Source organism: Salmo salar, chromosome 18 (assembly GCF_965601325.2).
Source record: "Salmo salar chromosome 18, fSalSal1, whole genome shotgun sequence".
Taxonomy (NCBI): Eukaryota; Metazoa; Chordata; class Actinopteri; order Salmoniformes; family Salmonidae; genus Salmo; species Salmo salar.
Genome location: NC_138308.1, coordinates 53,165,777 through 53,183,909, shown reverse-complemented (window position 1 = coordinate 53,183,909; position 18,133 = coordinate 53,165,777).

Genomic DNA, 18,133 nt, shown 5'->3' with positions numbered 1-18,133 from the left:
GAGGCTGGTCATCTGTCTCTGGGGCTGGGTTCAATACCTCTATCTGGAGGCTGGTCATCTCTATTTGGGGCTGGGTTCAATACCTCTATCTGGAGGCTGGTCATCCGGGGATGGGTTCAATACCTTTATCTAGAGGCTGGTCATCTGTCTCTGGGGCTGGGTTCAACACCTCTGTCTGGAGGCTGGTCATCTGTCTCTGGGGCTGGGTTCAATACCTCTATCTGGAGGCTGGTCATCTGTCTCTGGGGCTGGGTTCAACACTATCTGGAGGCTGGTCATCTGTCTCTGGGGCTGGGTTCAATACCTCTATCTGGAGGCTGGTCATCTGGGGCTGGGTTCAATACCTTTATCTGGAGGCTGGTCATCTGTCTCTGGGGCTGAGTTCAATACCTCTATCTAGAGGCTGGTCATCTGTCCCTGGGGCTGGGTTCACCACCTCTATCTGGAGGCTGGTCATCTGTCTCTGGGGCTGGGTTCAATACCTCTATCTGAAGGCTGGTCATCTGTCTCTGGGACTGGGTTCAATACCTCTATCTGGAGGCTGGTCATCTGTCTCTGGGGCTGTGTTCAATACCTCTATCTCGAGGCTGGTCATCTGTCTCTGGGGCTGAGTTCAATACCTCAATCTGGAGGCTGGTCATCTGTCTCTGGGGCTGTGTTCAATACCTCTATCTCGAGTCTGGTCATCTGTCTCTGGGGCTGGGTTCAATACCTCTATCTGGAGGCTGGTCATCCGGGGCTGGGTTCAATACCTTTATCTGGAGGCTGGTCATCTGTCTCTGGGGCTGGGTTCAATACCTCTATGTAGAGACTGGTCATCTGTCTCTGGGGCTGGGTTCAATACCTCTATCTGGAGGCTTGTCATCTGTCTCTGGGGCTGGGTTCAATACCTCTATCTGAAGGCTGGTCATCTGTCTCTGGACCTGGGTTCAATACCTCTATCTGGAGACTGGTCATCTGTCTCTGGGGCTGGGTTCAACACGTCTATCTGGAGGCTGGTCATCTGTCTCTGGGGCTGGGTTCAATACCTCTATCTGGAGGCTGGTCAACTGGGGCTGGGTTCAATACCTCTATCTGGAGGCTGGTCATCTGAGGCTGGGTTCAATACCTCTATCTGGAGGCTGGTCATCTGTCTCTGGGGCTGGGTTCAATACCTCTATCTGGAGGCTGGTCATCTGTCTCTGGGGCTGGGTTCAATACCTCAATCTGGAGGCTGGTCATCCGGGGATGGGTTCAATACCTTTATCTGGAGGCTGGTCATCTGTCTCTGGGGCTGGGTTCAATACCTCTATCTAGAGGCTGGTCATCTGTCCCTGGGGCTGGGTTCAATACCTCTATCTGGAGGCTGGTCATCTGTCTTTGGGGCTGGGTTCAATACCTCTATCTGGAGGCTGGTCATCCGGGGATGGGTTCAATACCTTTATCTAGAGAGGCTGGTCATCTGTCTCTGGGGCTGGGTTCAACACCTCTGTCTGGAGGCTGGTCATCTGTCTCTGGGGCTGGGTTCAACACTATCTGGAGGCTGGTCATCTGTCTCTGGGGCTGGATTCAATACCTCTATCTGGAGGCTGGTCATCTGGGGCTGGGTTCAATACCTTTATCTGGAGGCTGGTCATCTGTCTCTGGGGCTGGGTTCAATACCTCTATCTAGAGGCTGGTCATCTGTCTCTGGGGCTGGGTTCAATACCTCTATCTGGAGGCTGGTCATCCGGGGCTGGGTTCAATACCTTTATCTGGAGGCTGGTCATCTGTCTCTGGGGCTGGGTTCAATACCTCTATCTAGAGGCTGGTCATCTGTCTCTGGGGCTGGGTTCAATACCTCTATCTGGAGGCTTGTCATCTGTCTCTGGGGCTGGGTTCAATACCTCTATCTGAAGGCTGGTCATCTGTCTCTGGGGCTGGGTTCAATACCTCTCTCTGGAGGCTGGTCATCTGTCTCTGAGGCTGGGATCAATACCTCTATCTGGAGACTGGTCATCTGTCTCTGGGGCTGGGTTCAACACGTCTATCTGGAGGCTGGTCATCTGTCTCTGGGGCTGGGTTCAATACCTCTAACTGGAGGCTGGTCAACTGGGGCTGGGTTCAATACCTCTATCTGGAGGCTGGTCATCTGAGGCTGGGTTCAATACCTCTATCTGGAGGCTGGTCATCTGTCTCTGGGGCTGGGTTCAATACCTCTATCTGGAGGCTGGTCATCTGTCTCTCGGGCTGGGTTCAATACCTCTATCTGGAGGCTGGTCATCTGTCTCTGGGGCTGGGTTCAATACCTCAATCTGGAGGCTGGTCATCTGTCTCTGGGGCTGGGTTCAACACCTCTATCTGGAGGCTGGTCATCTGTCTCTGGGGCTGGGTTCAATACTTCTATCTGGAGGTGGGGCTGGGTTCAATACCTCTATCTGGAGGCTGGTCATCTGGGGCTGGGTTCAATACCTCTATCTGGAGGCTGGTCATCTGGAGCTGGGTTCAATACCTCAATCTGGAGGCTGGTCATCTGTCTCTGGGGCTGGTTTCAATACCTCTATCTGGAGGCTGGTCATCTGTCTCTGGGGCTGGGTTCAATACATCTATCTGGAGGCTGGTCATCTGTCTCTGGGGCTGGGTTCAATACCTCTATCTGGAGGCTGGTCATCTGTCTCTGGGGCTGGGTTCAATACCTCAATCTGGAGGCTGGTCATCTGTCTCTGGGGCTGGGTTCAATACCTCTATCTGGAGGCTGGTCATCTGTCTCTGGGGCTGGGTTCAATACCTCTATCTAGAGGCTGGTCATCTGTCTCTGGGGCTGGGTTCAATACCTCTATCTGGAGGCTGGTCATCCGTGGCTGGGTTCAATCCCTTTATCTGGAGGCTGGTCATCTGTCTCTGGGGCTGGGTTCAACACCTCTGTCTGGAGGCTGGTCATCTGTCTCTGGGGCTGGGTTCAATACCTCTATCTGGAGGCTGGTCATCTGTCTCTGGGGCTGGGTTCAACACCTCTATCTGGAGGCTGGTCATCTGTCTCTGGGGCTGGGTTCAATACCTCTATCTGGAGGCTGGTCATCTGGGGCTGGGTTCAATACCTCTATCTGGAGGCTGGTCATCTGGGGCTGGGTTCAATACCTCTATCTGTAGGCTGGTCATCTGTCTCTGGGGCTGAGTTCAATACCTCTATCTGGAGGCTGGTCATCTGTCTCTGGGGCTGGGTTCATTACCTCTATCTGGAGGCTGGTCATCTGTCTCTGGGGCTGGGTTCAATACATCTATCTGGAGGCTGGTCATCTGTCTCTGGGGCTGGGTTCAATACCTCTATCTAGAGGCTGGTCATCTGTCTCTGGGACTGGGTTCAATACCTCTATCTGGAGGCTGGTCATCTGTCTCTGGGGCTGGGTTCAATACCTCTATCTGGAGGCTGGTCATCTGTCTCTGGGGCTGGGTTCAATACCTCTCTCTGGAGGCTGGTCATCTGTCTCTGAGGCTGGGATCAATACCTCTATCTGGAGGCTGGTCATCTTTCTCTGGGGCTTGGTTCAATACCTCTATCTGGAGGCTGGTCATCTGTCTCTGGGGCTGGGTTCAATACCTCTATCTGGAGGCTGGTCATCTGTCTCTGGGGCTGAGTTCAATACCTCATTCTGGAGGCTGGTCATCTGTCTCTGGGGCTGGTTTCAATACCTCTATCTGGAGGCTGGTCATCTGTCTCTGGGGCTGGGTTCAATACCTCTATCTGGAGGCTGGTCATCTGTCTCTGGGGCTGGGTTCAATACCTCTATCTGGAGGCTGGTCATCTGGGGCTGGGTTCAATACCTCTATCTGGAGGCTGGTCATCTGGGGCTGGGTTCAATACCTCTATCTGTAGGATGGTCATCTGTCTCTGGGGCTTAGTTCAATACCTCTATCTGGAGGCTGGTCATCTGTCTCTGGGGCTGGGTTCAATACCTCTATCTGGAGGCTGGTCATCTGTCTTTGGGGCTGGGTTCAATACCTCTATCTGGAGGCTGGTCATCTGTCTCTGGGGCTGAGTTCAATACCGCAATCTGGAGGCTGGTCATCTGTCTCTGGGGCTGGGTTCAATACCTCAATCTCGAGGCTGGTCATCTGTCTCTGGGGCTGGGTTCAATACCTCTATCTGGAGGCTGGTCATCCGGGGCTGGGTTCAATACCTTTATCTGGAGGCTGGTCATCTGTCTCTGGGGCTGGGTTCAATACCTCTATCTAGAGGCTGGTCATCTGTCTCTGGGGCTGGGTTCAATACCTCTATCTGGAGGCTGGTCATCTGTCTCTGGGGCTGGGTTCAATACCTCTATCTGGAGGCTGGTCATCTGTCTCTGGGGCTGGGTTAAATACCTCTCTCTGGAGGCTGGTCATCTGTCTCTGAGGCTGGGATCAATACCTCTATCTGGAGGCTGGTCATCTTTCTCTGGGGCTTGGTTCAATACCTCTATCTGGAGGCTGGTCATCTGTCTCTGCGGCTGGGTTCAATACCTCTATCTGGAGGCTGGTCATCTGTCTCTGGGACTGGGTTCAATAGCTCTATCTGGAGACTGGTCATCTGTCTCTGGGGCTGGGTTCAACACGTCTATCTGGAGGCTGGTCATCTGTCTCTGGGGCTGGGTTCAATACCTCTATCTGGAGGCTGGTCAACTGGGGCTGGGTTCAATACCTCTATCTGGAGGCTGGTCATCTGTCCCTGGGGCTGGGTTCAATACCTCTATCTGGAGGCTGGTCATCCGGGGCTGGGTTCAATACCTTTATCTGGAGGCTGGTCATCTGTCTCTGGGGCTGGGTTCAATATCTCTATCTAGAGGCTAGTCATCTGTCTCTGGGGCTGGGTTCAATACCTCTATCTGGAGGCTGGTCATCTGTCTCTGGGGCTGGGTTCAACACCTCAATCTGGAGACTGGTCATCTGTCTCTGGGGCTGGGTTCAATACCTCTATCTGGAGGCTGGTCATCTGGGGCTGGGTTCAATACCTCTATCTGGAGGCTGGTCATCTGTCTCTGGGGCTGGGTTCAATACCTCAATCTGGAGGCTGGTCATCTGTCTCTGGGGCTGGGTTCAATACCTCTATCTGGAGGCTGGTCATCTGTCTCTGGGGCTGGGTTCAATACCTCTATCTAGAGGCTGGTCATCTGTCTCTGGGGCTGGGTTCAATACCTCTATCTGGAGGCTGGTCATCCGTGGCTGGGTTCAATACCTTTATCTGGAGGCTGGTCATCTGTCTCTGGGGTTGGGTTCAACACCTCTGTCTGGAGGCTGGTCATCTGTCTCTGGGGCTGGGTTCAATACCTCTATCTGGAGGCTGGTCATCTGTGTCTGGGGCTGGGTTCAACACCTCTATCTGGAGGCTGGTCATCTGTCTCTGGGGCTGGGTTCAATACCTCTATCTGGAGGCTGGTCATCTGGGGCTGGGTTCAATACCTCTATCTGGAGGCTGGTCATCTGGGGCTGGGTTCAATACCTCTATCTGTAGGCTGGTCATCTGTCTCTGGGGCTGAGTTCAATACCTCTATCTGGAGGCAGGTCATCTGTCTCTGGGGCTGGGTTCATTACCTCTATCTGGAGGCTGGTCATCTGTCTCTGGGGCTGGGTTCAATACATCTATCTGGAGGCTGGTCATCTGTCTCTGGGGCTGGGTTCAATACCTCTATCTAGAGGCTGGTCATCTGTCTCTGGGGCTGGGTTCAATACCTCTATCTGGAGGCTGGTCATCTGTCTCTGGGGCTGGGTTCAATACCTCTATCTGGAGGCTGGTCATCTGTCTCTGGGGCTGGGTTCAATACCTCTCTCTGGAGGCTGGTCATCTTTCTCTGAGGCTGGGATCAATACCTCTATCTGGAGGCTGGTCATCTTTCTCTGGGGCTTGGTTCAATACCTCTATCTGGAGGCTGGTCATCTGTCTCTGGGGCTGGGTTCAATACCTCTATCTGGAGGCTGGTCATCTGTCTCTGGGGCTGAGTTCAATACCTCATTCTGGAGGCTGGTCATCTGTCTCTGGGGCTGGTTTCAATACCTCTATCTGGAGGCTGGTCATCTGTCTCTGGGGCTGGGTTCAATACCTCTATCTGGAGGCTGGTCATCTGTCTCTGGGGCTGGGTTCAATACCTCTATCTGGAGGCTGGTCATCTGGGGCTGGGTTCAATACCTCTATCTGGAGGCTGGTCATCTGGGGCTGGGTTCAATACCTCTATCTGTAGGCTGGTCATCTGTCTCTGGGGCTGAGTTCAATACCTCTATCTGGAGGCTGGTCATCTGTCTCTGGGGCTGGGTTCAATACCTCTATCTGGAGGCTGGTCATCTGTCTTTGGGGCTGGGTTCAATACCTCTATCTGGAGGCTGGTCATCTGTCTCTGGGACTGGGTTCAATACCTCTATCTGGAGACTGGTCATCTGTCTCTGGGGCTGGGTTCAACACGTCTATCTGGAGGCTGGTCATCTGTCTCTGGGGCTGGGTTCAATACCTCTATCTGGAGGCTGGTCAACTGGGGCTGGGTTCAATACCTCTATCTGGAGGCTGGTCATCTGTCCCTGGGGCTGGGTTCAATACCTCTATCTGGAGGCTGGTCATCCGGGGCTGGGTTCAATACCTTTATCTGGAGGCTGGTCATCTGTCTCTGGGGCTGGGTTCAATATCTCTATCTAGAGGCTAGTCATCTGTCTCTGGGGCTGGGTTCAATACCTCTATCTGGAGGCTGGTCATCTGTCTCTGGGGCTGGGTTCAACACCTCTATCTGGAGACTGGTCATCTGTCTCTGGGGCTGGGTTCAATACCTCTATCTGGAGGCTGGTCATCTGTCTCTGGGGCTGAGTTCAATACCTCTATCTGGAGGCTGGTCATCTGTCTCTGGGGCTGGGTTCAATACCTCTATCTGGAGGCTGGTCATCTGTCTCTGGGGATGGGTTCAATACCTCTATCTGGAGGCTGGTCATCTGTCTCTGGGGCTGGGTTCAATACCTCTATCTGGAGGCTGGTCATCTGTCTCTGGGGCTGGGTTCAATACCTCTATCTGGAGGCTGGTCATCTGGGGCTGGGTTCAATACCTCTATCTGGAGGCTGGTCATCTGGGGCTGGGTTCAATACCTCTATCTGTAGGCTGGTCATCTGTCTCTGGGGCTGAGTTCAATACCTCTATCTGGAGGCTGGTCATCTGTCTCTGGGGCTGGGTTCAATACCTCTATCTGGAGGCTGGTCATCTGTCTTTGGGGCTGGGTTCAATACCTCTATCTGGAGGCTGGTCATCTGTCTCTGGGGCTGAGTTCAATACCGCAATCTGGAGGCTGGTCATCTGTCTCTGGGGCTGGGTTCAATACCTCAATCTCGAGGCTGGTCATCTGTCTCTGGGGCTGGGTTCAATACCTCTATCTGGAGGCTGGTCATCCGGGGCTGGGTTCAATACCTTTATCTGGAGGCTGGTCATCTGTCTCTGGGGCTGGGTTCAATACCTCTATCTAGAGGCTGGTCATCTGTCTCTGGGGCTGGGTTCAATACCTCTATCTGGAGGCTGGTCATCTGTCTCTGGGGCTGGGTTCAATACCTCTATCTGGAGGCTGGTCATCTGTCTCTGGGGCTGGGTTAAATACCTCTCTCTGGAGGCTGGTCATCCGTCTCTGAGGCTGGGATCAATACCTCTATCTGGAGGCTGGTCATCTTTTTCTGGGGCTTGGTTCAATACCTCTATCTGGAGGCTGGTCATCTGTCTCTGGGGCTGGGTTCAATACCTCTATCTGGAGGCTGGTCATCTGTCTCTGGGACTGGGTTCAATACCTCTATCTGGAGACTGGTCATCTGTCTCTGGGGCTGGGTTCAACACGTCTATCTGGAGGCTGGTCATCTGTCTCTGGGGCTGGGTTCAATACCTCTATCTGGAGGCTGGTCAACTGGGGCTGGGTTCAATACCTCTATCTGGAGGCTGGTCATCTGTCCCTGGGGCTGGGTTCAATACCTCTATCTGGAGGCTGGTCATCCGGGGCTGGGTTCAATACCTTTATCTGGAGGCTGGTCATCTGTCTCTGGGGCTGGGTTCAATATCTCTATCTAGAGGCTAGTCATCTGTCTCTGGGGCTGGGTTCAATACCTCTATCTGGAGGCTGGTCATCTGTCTCTGGGGCTGGGTTCAACACCTCTATCTGGAGACTGGTCATCTGTCTCTGGGGCTGGGTTCAATACCTCTATCTGGAGGCTGGTCATCTGTCTCTGGGGCTGAGTTCAATACCTCTATCTGGAGGCTGGTCATCTGTCTCTGGGGCTGGGTTCAATACCTCTATCTGGAGGCTGGTCATCTGTCTCTGGGGATGGGTTCAATACCTCTATCTGGAGGCTGGTCATCTGTCTCTGGGGCTGGGTTCAATACCTCTATCTGGAGGCTGGTCATCTGTCTCTGGGGCTGGGTTCAATACCTCTATCTGGAGGCTGGTCATCTGGGGCTGGGTTCAATACCTCTATCTGGAGGCTGGTCATCTGGGGCTGGGTTCAATACCTCTATCTGTAGGCTGGTCATCTGTCTCTGGGGCTGAGTTCAATACCTCTATCTGGAGGCAGGTCATCTGTCTCTGGGGCTGGGTTCATTACCTCTATCTGGAGGCTGGTCATCTGTCTCTGGGGCTGGGTTCAATACATCTATCTGGAGGCTGGTCATCTGTCTCTGGGGCTGGGTTCAATACCTCTATCTAGAGGCTGGTCATCTGTCTCTGGGGCTGGGTTCAATACCTCTATCTGGAGGCTGGTCATCTGTCTCTGGGGCTGGGTTCAATACCTCTATCTGGAGGCTGGTCATCTGTCTCTGGGGCTGGGTTCAATACCTCTCTCTGGAGGCTGGTCATCTTTCTCTGAGGCTGGGATCAATACCTCTATCTGGAGGCTGGTCATCTTTCTCTGGGGCTTGGTTCAATACCTCTATCTGGAGGCTGGTCATCTGTCTCTGGGGCTGGGTTCAATACCTCTATCTGGAGGCTGGTCATCTGTCTCTGGGGCTGAGTTCAATACCTCATTCTGGAGGCTGGTCATCTGTCTCTGGGGCTGGTTTCAATACCTCTATCTGGAGGCTGGTCATCTGTCTCTGGGGCTGGGTTCAATACCTCTATCTGGAGGCTGGTCATCTGTCTCTGGGGCTGGGTTCAATACCTCTATCTGGAGGCTGGTCATCTGGGGCTGGGTTCAATACCTCTATCTGGAGGCTGGTCATCTGGGGCTGGGTTCAATACCTCTATCTGTAGGCTGGTCATCTGTCTCTGGGGCTGAGTTCAATACCTCTATCTGGAGGCTGGTCATCTGTCTCTGGGGCTGGGTTCAATACCTCTATCTGGAGGCTGGTCATCTGTCTTTGGGGCTGGGTTCAATACCTCTATCTGGAGGCTGGTCATCTGTCTCTGGGGCTGAGTTCAATACCGCAATCTGGAGGCTGGTCATCTGTCTCTGGGGCTGGGTTCAATACCTCAATCTCGAGGCTGGTCATCTGTCTCTGGGGCTGGGTTCAATACCTCTATCTGGAGGCTGGTCATCCGGGGCTGGGTTCAATACCTTTATCTGGAGGCTGGTCATCTGTCTCTGGGGCTGGGTTCAATACCTCTATCTAGAGGCTGGTCATCTGTCTCTGGGGCTGGGTTCAATACCTCTATCTGGAGGCTGGTCATCTGTCTCTGGGGCTGGGTTCAATACCTCTATCTGGAGGCTGGTCATCTGTCTCTGGGGCTGGGTTAAATACCTCTCTCTGGAGGCTGGTCATCTGTCTCTGAGGCTGGGATCAATACCTCTATCTGGAGGCTGGTCATCTTTCTCTGGGGCTTGGTTCAATACCTCTATCTGGAGGCTGGTCATCTGTCTCTGGGGCTGGGTTCAATACCTCTATCTGGAGGCTGGTCATCTGTCTCTGGGACTGGGTTCAATACCTCTATCTGGAGACTGGTCATCTGTCTCTGGGGCTGGGTTCAACACGTCTATCTGGAGGCTGGTCATCTGTCTCTGGGGCTGGGTTCAATACCTCTATCTGGAGGCTGGTCAACTGGGGCTGGGTTCAATACCTCTATCTGGAGGCTGGTCATCTGTCCCTGGGGCTGGGTTCAATACCTCTATCTGGAGGCTGGTCATCCGGGGCTGGGTTCAATACCTTTATCTGGAGGCTGGTCATCTGTCTCTGGGGCTGGGTTCAATATCTCTATCTAGAGGCTAGTCATCTGTCTCTGGGGCTGGGTTCAATACCTCTATCTGGAGGCTGGTCATCTGTCTCTGGGGCTGGGTTCAACACCTCTATCTGGAGACTGGTCATCTGTCTCTGGGGCTGGGTTCAATACCTCTATCTGGAGGCTGGTCATCTGGGGCTGGGTTCAATACCTCTATCTGGAGGCTGGTCATCTGTCTCTGGGGCTGAGTTCAATACCTCTATCTGGAGGCTGGTCATCTGTCTCTGGGGCTGGGTTCAATACCTCTATCTGGAGGCTGGTCATCTGTCTCTGGGGATGGGTTCAATACCTCTATCTGGAGGCTGGTCATCTGTCTCTGGGGCTGGGTTCAATACCTCTATCTGGAGGCTGGTCATCTGTCTCTGGGGCTGGGTTCAATACCTCTATCTGGAGGCTCGTCATCTGTCTTTGGGGCTGGGTTCAATACCTCTATCTGGAGGCTGGTCATCTGTCTCTGGAACTGGGTTCAATACCTCTATCTGGAGGCTGGTCATCTGTCTCTGGGGCGGAGTTCAATACCTCATTCTGGAGGCTGGTCATCTGTCTCTGGGGCTGGGTTCAATACCTCTCTCTGGAGGCTGGTCATCTGTCTCTGAGGCTGGGATCAATACCTCTATCTGGAGGCTGGTCATCTTTCTCTGGGGCTTGGTTCAATACCTCTATCTGGAGGCTGGTCATCTGTCTCTGGGGCTGGGTTCAATACCTCTATCTGGAGGCTGGTCATCTGTCTCTGGGACTGGGTTCAATACCTCTATCTGGAGACTGGTCATCTGTCTCTGGGGCTGGGTTCAACACGTCTATCTGGAGGCTGGTCATCTGTCTCTGGGGCTGGGTTCAATACCTCTATCTGGAGGCTGGTCAACTGGGGCTGGGTTCAATACCTCTATCTGGAGGCTGGTCATCTGAGGCTGGGTTCAATACCTCTATCTGGAGGCTGGTCATCTGTCTCTGGGGCTGGGTTCAATACCTCTATCTGGAGGCTGGTCATCTGTCTCTGGGGCTGGGTTCAATACCTCTATCTGGAGGCTGGTCATCTGTCCCTGGGGCTGGGTTCAATACCTCTATCTGGAGGCTGGTCATCTGTCTCTGGGGCTGGGTTCAATACCTCTATCTGGAGGCTGGTCATCTGTCTCTGGGGCTGGGTTCAATACCTCAATCTGGAGGCTGTTCATCCGGGGATGGGTTCAAAACCTTTATCTGGAGGCTGGTCATCTGTCTCTGGGGCTGGGTTCAATACCTCTATCTAGAGGCTGGTCATCTGTCCCTGGGCCTGGGTTCAATACCTCTATCTGGAGGCTGGTCATCTGTCTCTGGGGCTGGGTTCAACACCTCTATCTGGAGGCTGGTCATCTGTCTCTGGGGCTGGGTTCAATACCTCTATCTGGAGGCTGGTCATCTGTCTCTGGGACTGGGTTCAATACCTCTATCTGGAGACTGGTCATCTGTCTCTGGGGCTGGGTTCAACACGTCTATCTGGAGGCTGGTCATCTGTCTCTGGGGCTGGGTTCAATACCTCTATCTGGAGGCTGGTCATCTGTCTCTGGGGCTGGGTTCAATACCTCTATCTGGAGGCTGGTCATCTGTCTCTGGGACTGGGTTCAATACCTCTATCTGGAGGCTGGTCATCTGTCTCTGGGGCTGGGTTCAATATCTCTATCTGGAGGCTGGTCATCTGTCTCTGGGGCTGGGTTCAATAGCTCTATCTCGAGGCTGGTCATCTGTCTCTGGGGCTGGGTTCAATACCTCTATCTGGAGGCTGGTCATCCGGGGCTGGGTTCAATACCTTTATCTGGAGGCTGGTCATCTGTCTCTGGGGCTGGGTTCAATACCTCTATCTGGAGGCTGGTCATCTGTCTCTGGGGCTGGGTTCAATACCTCTATCTGGAGGCTGGTCATCTGTCTCTGGGGCTGGGTTCAATACCTCTATCTGGAGGCTGGTCATCTGTCCCTGGGGCTGGGTTCAATACCTCTATCTGGAGGCTGGTCATCTGTCTCTGGGGCTGGGTTCAATACCTCTATCTGGAGGCTGGTCATCTGTCTCTGGGGCTGGGTTCAATACCTCTATCTGGAGGCTGGTCAACTGGGGCTGGGTTCAATACCTCTATCTGGAGGCTGGTCATCTGAGGCTGGGTTCAATACCTCTATCTGGAGGCTGGTCATCTGTCTCTGGGGCTGGGTTCAATACCTCTATCTGGAGGCTGGTCATCTGTCTCTGGGGCTGGGTTCAATACCTCTATCTGGAGGCTGGTCATCTGTCCCTGGGGCTGGGTTCAATACCTCTATCTGGAGGCTGGTCATCTGTCTCTGGGGCTGGGTTCAATACCTCTATCTGGAGGCTGGTCATCTGTCTCTGGGGCTGGGTTCAATACCTCAATCTGGAGGCTGTTCATCCGGGGATGGGTTCAAAACCTTTATCTGGAGGCTGGTCATCTGTCTCTGGGGCTGGGTTCAATACCTCTATCTAGAGGCTGGTCATCTGTCCCTGGGCCTGGGTTCAATACCTCTATCTGGAGGCTGGTCATCTGTCTCTGGGGCTGGGTTCAACACCTCTATCTGGAGGCTGGTCATCTGTCTCTGGGGCTGGGTTCAATACCTCTATCTGGAGGCTGGTCATCTGTCTCTGGGACTGGGTTCAATACCTCTATCTGGAGACTGGTCATCTGTCTCTGGGGCTGGGTTCAACACGTCTATCTGGAGGCTGGTCATCTGTCTCTGGGGCTGGGTTCAATACCTCTATCTGGAGGCTGGTCATCTGTCTCTGGGGCTGGGTTCAATACCTCTATCTGGAGGCTGGTCATCTGTCTCTGGGACTGGGTTCAATACCTCTATCTGGAGGCTGGTCATCTGTCTCTGGGGCTGGGTTCAATATCTCTATCTGGAGGCTGGTCATCTGTCTCTGGGGCTGGGTTCAATAGCTCTATCTCGAGGCTGGTCATCTGTCTCTGGGGCTGGGTTCAATACCTCTATCTGGAGGCTGGTCATCCGGGGCTGGGTTCAATACCTTTATCTGGAGGCTGGTCATCTGTCTCTGGGGCTGGGTTCAATACCTCTATCTGGAGGCTGGTCATCTGTCTCTGGGGCTGGGTTCAATACCTCTATCTGGAGGCTGGTCATCTGTCTCTGGGGCTGGGTTCAATACCTCTATCTGGAGGCTGGTCATCTGTCCCTGGGGCTGGGTTCAATACCTCTATCTGGAGGCTGGTCATCTGTCTCTGGGGCTGGGTTCAATACCTCTATCTGGAGGCTGGTCATCTGTCTCTGGGGCTGGGTTCAATACCTCAATCTGGAGGCTGTTCATCCGGGGATGGGTTCAAAACCTTTATCTGGAGGCTGGTCATCTGTCTCTGGGGCTGGGTTCAATACCTCTATCTAGAGGCTGGTCATCTGTCCCTGGGCCTGGGTTCAATACCTCTATCTGGAGGCTGGTCATCTGTCTCTGGGGCTGGGTTCAACACCTCTATCTGGAGGCTGGTCATCTGTCTCTGGGGCTGGGTTCAATACCTCTATCTGGAGGCTGGTCATCTGTCTCTGGGACTGGGTTCAATACCTCTATCTGGAGACTGGTCATCTGTCTCTGGGGCTGGGTTCAACACGTCTATCTGGAGGCTGGTCATCTGTCTCTGGGGCTGGGTTCAATACCTCTATCTGGAGGCTGGTCATCTGTCTCTGGGGCTGGGTTCAATACCTCTATCTGGAGGCTGGTCATCTGTCTCTGGGACTGGGTTCAATACCTCTATCTGGAGGCTGGTCATCTGTCTCTGGGGCTGGGTTCAATATCTCTATCTGGAGGCTGGTCATCTGTCTCTGGGGCTGGGTTCAATAGCTCTATCTCGAGGCTGGTCATCTGTCTCTGGGGCTGGGTTCAATACCTCTATCTGGAGGCTGGTCATCCGGGGCTGGGTTCAATACCTTTATCTGGAGGCTGGTCATCTGTCTCTGGGGCTGGGTTCAATACCTCTATCTGGAGGCTGGTCATCTGTCTCTGGGGCTGGGTTCAATACCTCTATCTGGAGGCTGGTCATCTGGGGCTGGGTTCAATACCTCTATCTGGAGGCTGGTCATCTGTCTCTGGGGCTGGGTTCAATACCTCTATCTGGAGGCTGGTCATCTGTCTCTGGGGCTGGGTTCAATATCTCTATCTGGAGGCTGGTCATCTGTCTCTGGGGCTGGGTTCAATACCTCTATCTGGAGGCTGGTCATCTGTCTCTGGGGCTGGGTTCAATACATCTATCTGGAGGCTGGTCATCTGTCTCTGGGGCTGGGTTCAATACCTCTATCTAGAGGCTGGTCATCTGTCTCTGGGGCTGGGTTCAATACCTCTATCTGGAGGCTGGTCATCTGTCTCTGGGGCTGGGTTCAATACCTCTATCTGGAGGCTGGTCATCTGTCTCTGGGGCTGGGTTAAATACCTCTCTCTGGAGGCTGGTCATCTGTCTCTGAGGCTGGGATCAATACCTCTATCTGGAGGCTGGTCATCTTTCTCTGGGGCTTGGTTCAATACCTCTATCTGGAGGCTGGTCATCTGTCTCTGGGGCTGGGTTCAATACCTCTATCTGGAGGCTGGTCATCTGTCTCTGGGACTGGGTTCAATACCTCTATCTGGAGACTGGTCATCTGTCTCTGGGGCTGGGTTCAACACGTCTATCTGGAGGCTGGTCATCTGTCTCTGGGGCTGGGTTCAATACCTCTATCTGGAGGCTGGTCAACTGGGGCTGGGTTCAATACCTCTATCTGGAGGCTGGTCATCTGTCCCTGGGGCTGGGTTCAATACCTCTATCTGGAGGCTGGTCATCCGGGGCTGGGTTCAATACCTTTATCTGGAGGCTGGTCATCTGTCTCTGGGGCTGGGTTCAATATCTCTATCTAGAGGCTAGTCATCTGTCTCTGGGGCTGGGTTCAATACCTCTATCTGGAGGCTGGTCATCTGTCTCTGGGGCTGGGTTCAACACCTCTATCTGGAGACTGGTCATCTGTCTCTGGGGCTGGGTTCAATACCTCTATCTGGAGGCTGGTCATCTGGGGCTGGGTTCAATACCTCTATCTGGAGGCTGGTCATCTGTCTCTGGGGCTGAGTTCAATACCTCTATCTGGAGGCTGGTCATCTGTCTCTGGGGCTGGGTTCAATACCTCTATCTGGAGGCTGGTCATCTGTCTCTGGGGATGGGTTCAATACCTCTATCTGGAGGCTGGTCATCTGTCTCTGGGGCTGGGTTCAATACCTCTATCTGGAGGCTGGTCATCTGTCTCTGGGGCTGGGTTCAATACCTCTATCTGGAGGCTCGTCATCTGTCTTTGGGGCTGGGTTCAATACCTCTATCTGGAGGCTGGTCAACTGGGGCTGGGTTCAATACCTCTATAAGGAGGCTGGTAATCTGAGGCTGGGTTCAATACCTCTATCTGGAGGCTGGTCATCTGTCTCTGGGGCTGGGTTCAATACCTCTATCTGGAGGCTGGTCATCTGTCTCTGGGGCTGAGTTCAATACCTCTATCTGGAGGCTGGTCATCTGTCCCTGGGGCTGGGTTCAATACCTCTATCTGGAGGCTGGTCATCTGTCTCTGGGGCTGGGTTCAATACCTCTATCTGGAGGCTGGTCATCTGTCTCTGGGGCTGGGTTCAATACCTCTATCTGGAGGCTGGTCATCTGTCTCTGGGACTGGGTTCAATACCTCTATCTGGAGGCTGGTCATCTGTCTCTGGGGCTGGGTTCAATATCTCTATCTGGAGGCTGGTCATCTGTCTCTGGGGCTGGGTTCAATACCTCTATCTCGAGGCTGGTCATCTGTCTCTGGGGCTGGGTTCAATACCTCTCTCTGGAGGCTGGTCATCTTTCTCTGAGGCTGGGTTCAATACCTCTATCTGGAGGCTGGTCATCTGTCTCTGGGGCTGGGTTCAATACCTCTATCTGGAGGCTGTCATCTGTCTCTGGGACTGGGTTCAATACCTCTATCTGGAGGCTGGTCATCTGTCTCTGGGGCTGGGTTCAATACCTCTATCTGGAGGCTGGTCATCTGTCTCTGGGGCTGGGTTCAATACCTCTCTCTGGAGGCTGGTCATCTTTCTCTGGGGCTTGGTTCAATACCTCTATCTGGAGGCTGGTCATCTGTCTCTGGGGCTGGGTTCAATACCTCTATCTGGAGGCTGGTCATCTGTCTCTGGGACTGGGTTCAATACCTCTATCTGGAGACTGGTCATCTGTCTCTGGGGCTGGGTTCAACACCTCTATCTGGAGGCTGGTCATCTGTCTCTGGGGCTGGGTTCAATACCTCTATCTGGAGGCTGGTCAACTGGGGCTGGGTTCAATACCTCTATAAGGAGGCTGGTAATCTGAGGCTGGGTTCAATATCTCTATCTGGAGGCTGGTCATCTGTCTCTGGGGCTGGGTTCAATACCTCTATCTGGAGGCTGGTCATCTGTCTCTGGGGCTGAGTTCAATACCTCTATCTGGAGGCTGGTCATCTGTCCCTGGGGCTGGGTTCAATACCTCTATCTGGAGGCTGGTCATCTGTCTCTGGGGCTGGGTTCAATACCTCTATCTGGAGGCTGGTCATCTGTCTCTGGGGCTGGGTTCAATACCTCTATCTGGAGGCTGGTCATCTGTCTCTGGGACTGGGTTCAATACCTCTATCTGGAGGCTGGTCATCTGTCTCTGGGGCTGGGTTCAATATCTCTATCTGGAGGCTGGTCATCTGTCTCTGGGGCTGGGTTCAATACCTCTATCTCGAGGCTGGTCATCTGTCTCTGGGGCTGGGTTCAATACCTCTATCTGGAGGCTGGTCATCTGGGGCTGGGTTCAATACCTCTATCTGGAGGCTGGTCATCTGTCTCTGGGGCTGGGTTCAATACCTCTATCTGGAGGCTGGTCATCTGTCTCTGGGGCTGGGTTCAATACCTCTATCTGGAGGCTGGTCATCTGTCTCTGGGGCTGGGTTCAATACCTCTCTCTGGAGGCTGGTCATCCGTCTCTGAGGCTGGGATCAATACCTCTATCTGGAGGCTGGTCATCTTTTTCTGGGGCTTGGTTCAATACCTCTATCTGGAGGCTGGTCATCTGTCTCTGGGGCTGGGTTCAATACCTCTATCTGGAGGCTGGTCATCTGTCTCTGGGACTGGGTTCAATACCTCTATCTGGAGACTGGTCATCTGTCTCTGGGGCTGGGTTCAACACGTCTATCTGGAGGCTGGTCATCTGTCTCTGGGGCTGGGTTCAATACCTCTATCTGGAGGCTGGTCAACTGGGGCTGGGTTCAATACCTCTATCTGGAGGCTGGTCATCTGTCCCTGGGGCTGGGTTCAATACCTCTATCTGGAGGCTGGTCATCCGGGGCTGGGTTCAATACCTTTATCTGGAGGCTGGTCATCTGTCTCTGGGGCTGGGTTCAATATCTCTATCTAGAGGCTAGTCATCTGTCTCTGGGGCTGGGTTCAATACCTCTATCTGGAGGCTGGTCATCTGTCTCTGGGGCTGGGTTCAACACCTCTATCTGGAGACTGGTCATCTGTCTCTGGGGCTGGGTTCAATACCTCTATCTGGAGGCTGGTCATCTGTCTCTGGGGCTGAGTTCAATACCTCTATCTGGAGGCTGGTCATCTGTCTCTGGGGCTGGGTTCAATACCTCTATCTGGAGGCTGGTCATCTGTCTCTGGGGATGGGTTCAATACCTCTATCTGGAGGCTGGTCATCTGTCTCTGGGGCTGGGTTCAATACCTCTATCTGGAGGCTGGTCATCTGTCTCTGGGGCTGGGTTCAATACCTCTATCTGGAGGCTGGTCATCTGGGGCTGGGTTCAATACCTCTATCTGGAGGCTGGTCATCTGGGGCTGGGTTCAATACCTCTATCTGTAGGCTGGTCATCTGTCTCTGGGGCTGAGTTCAATACCTCTATCTGGAGGCAGGTCATCTGTCTCTGGGGCTGGGTTCATTACCTCTATCTGGAGGCTGGTCATCTGTCTCTGGGGCTGGGTTCAATACATCTATCTGGAGGC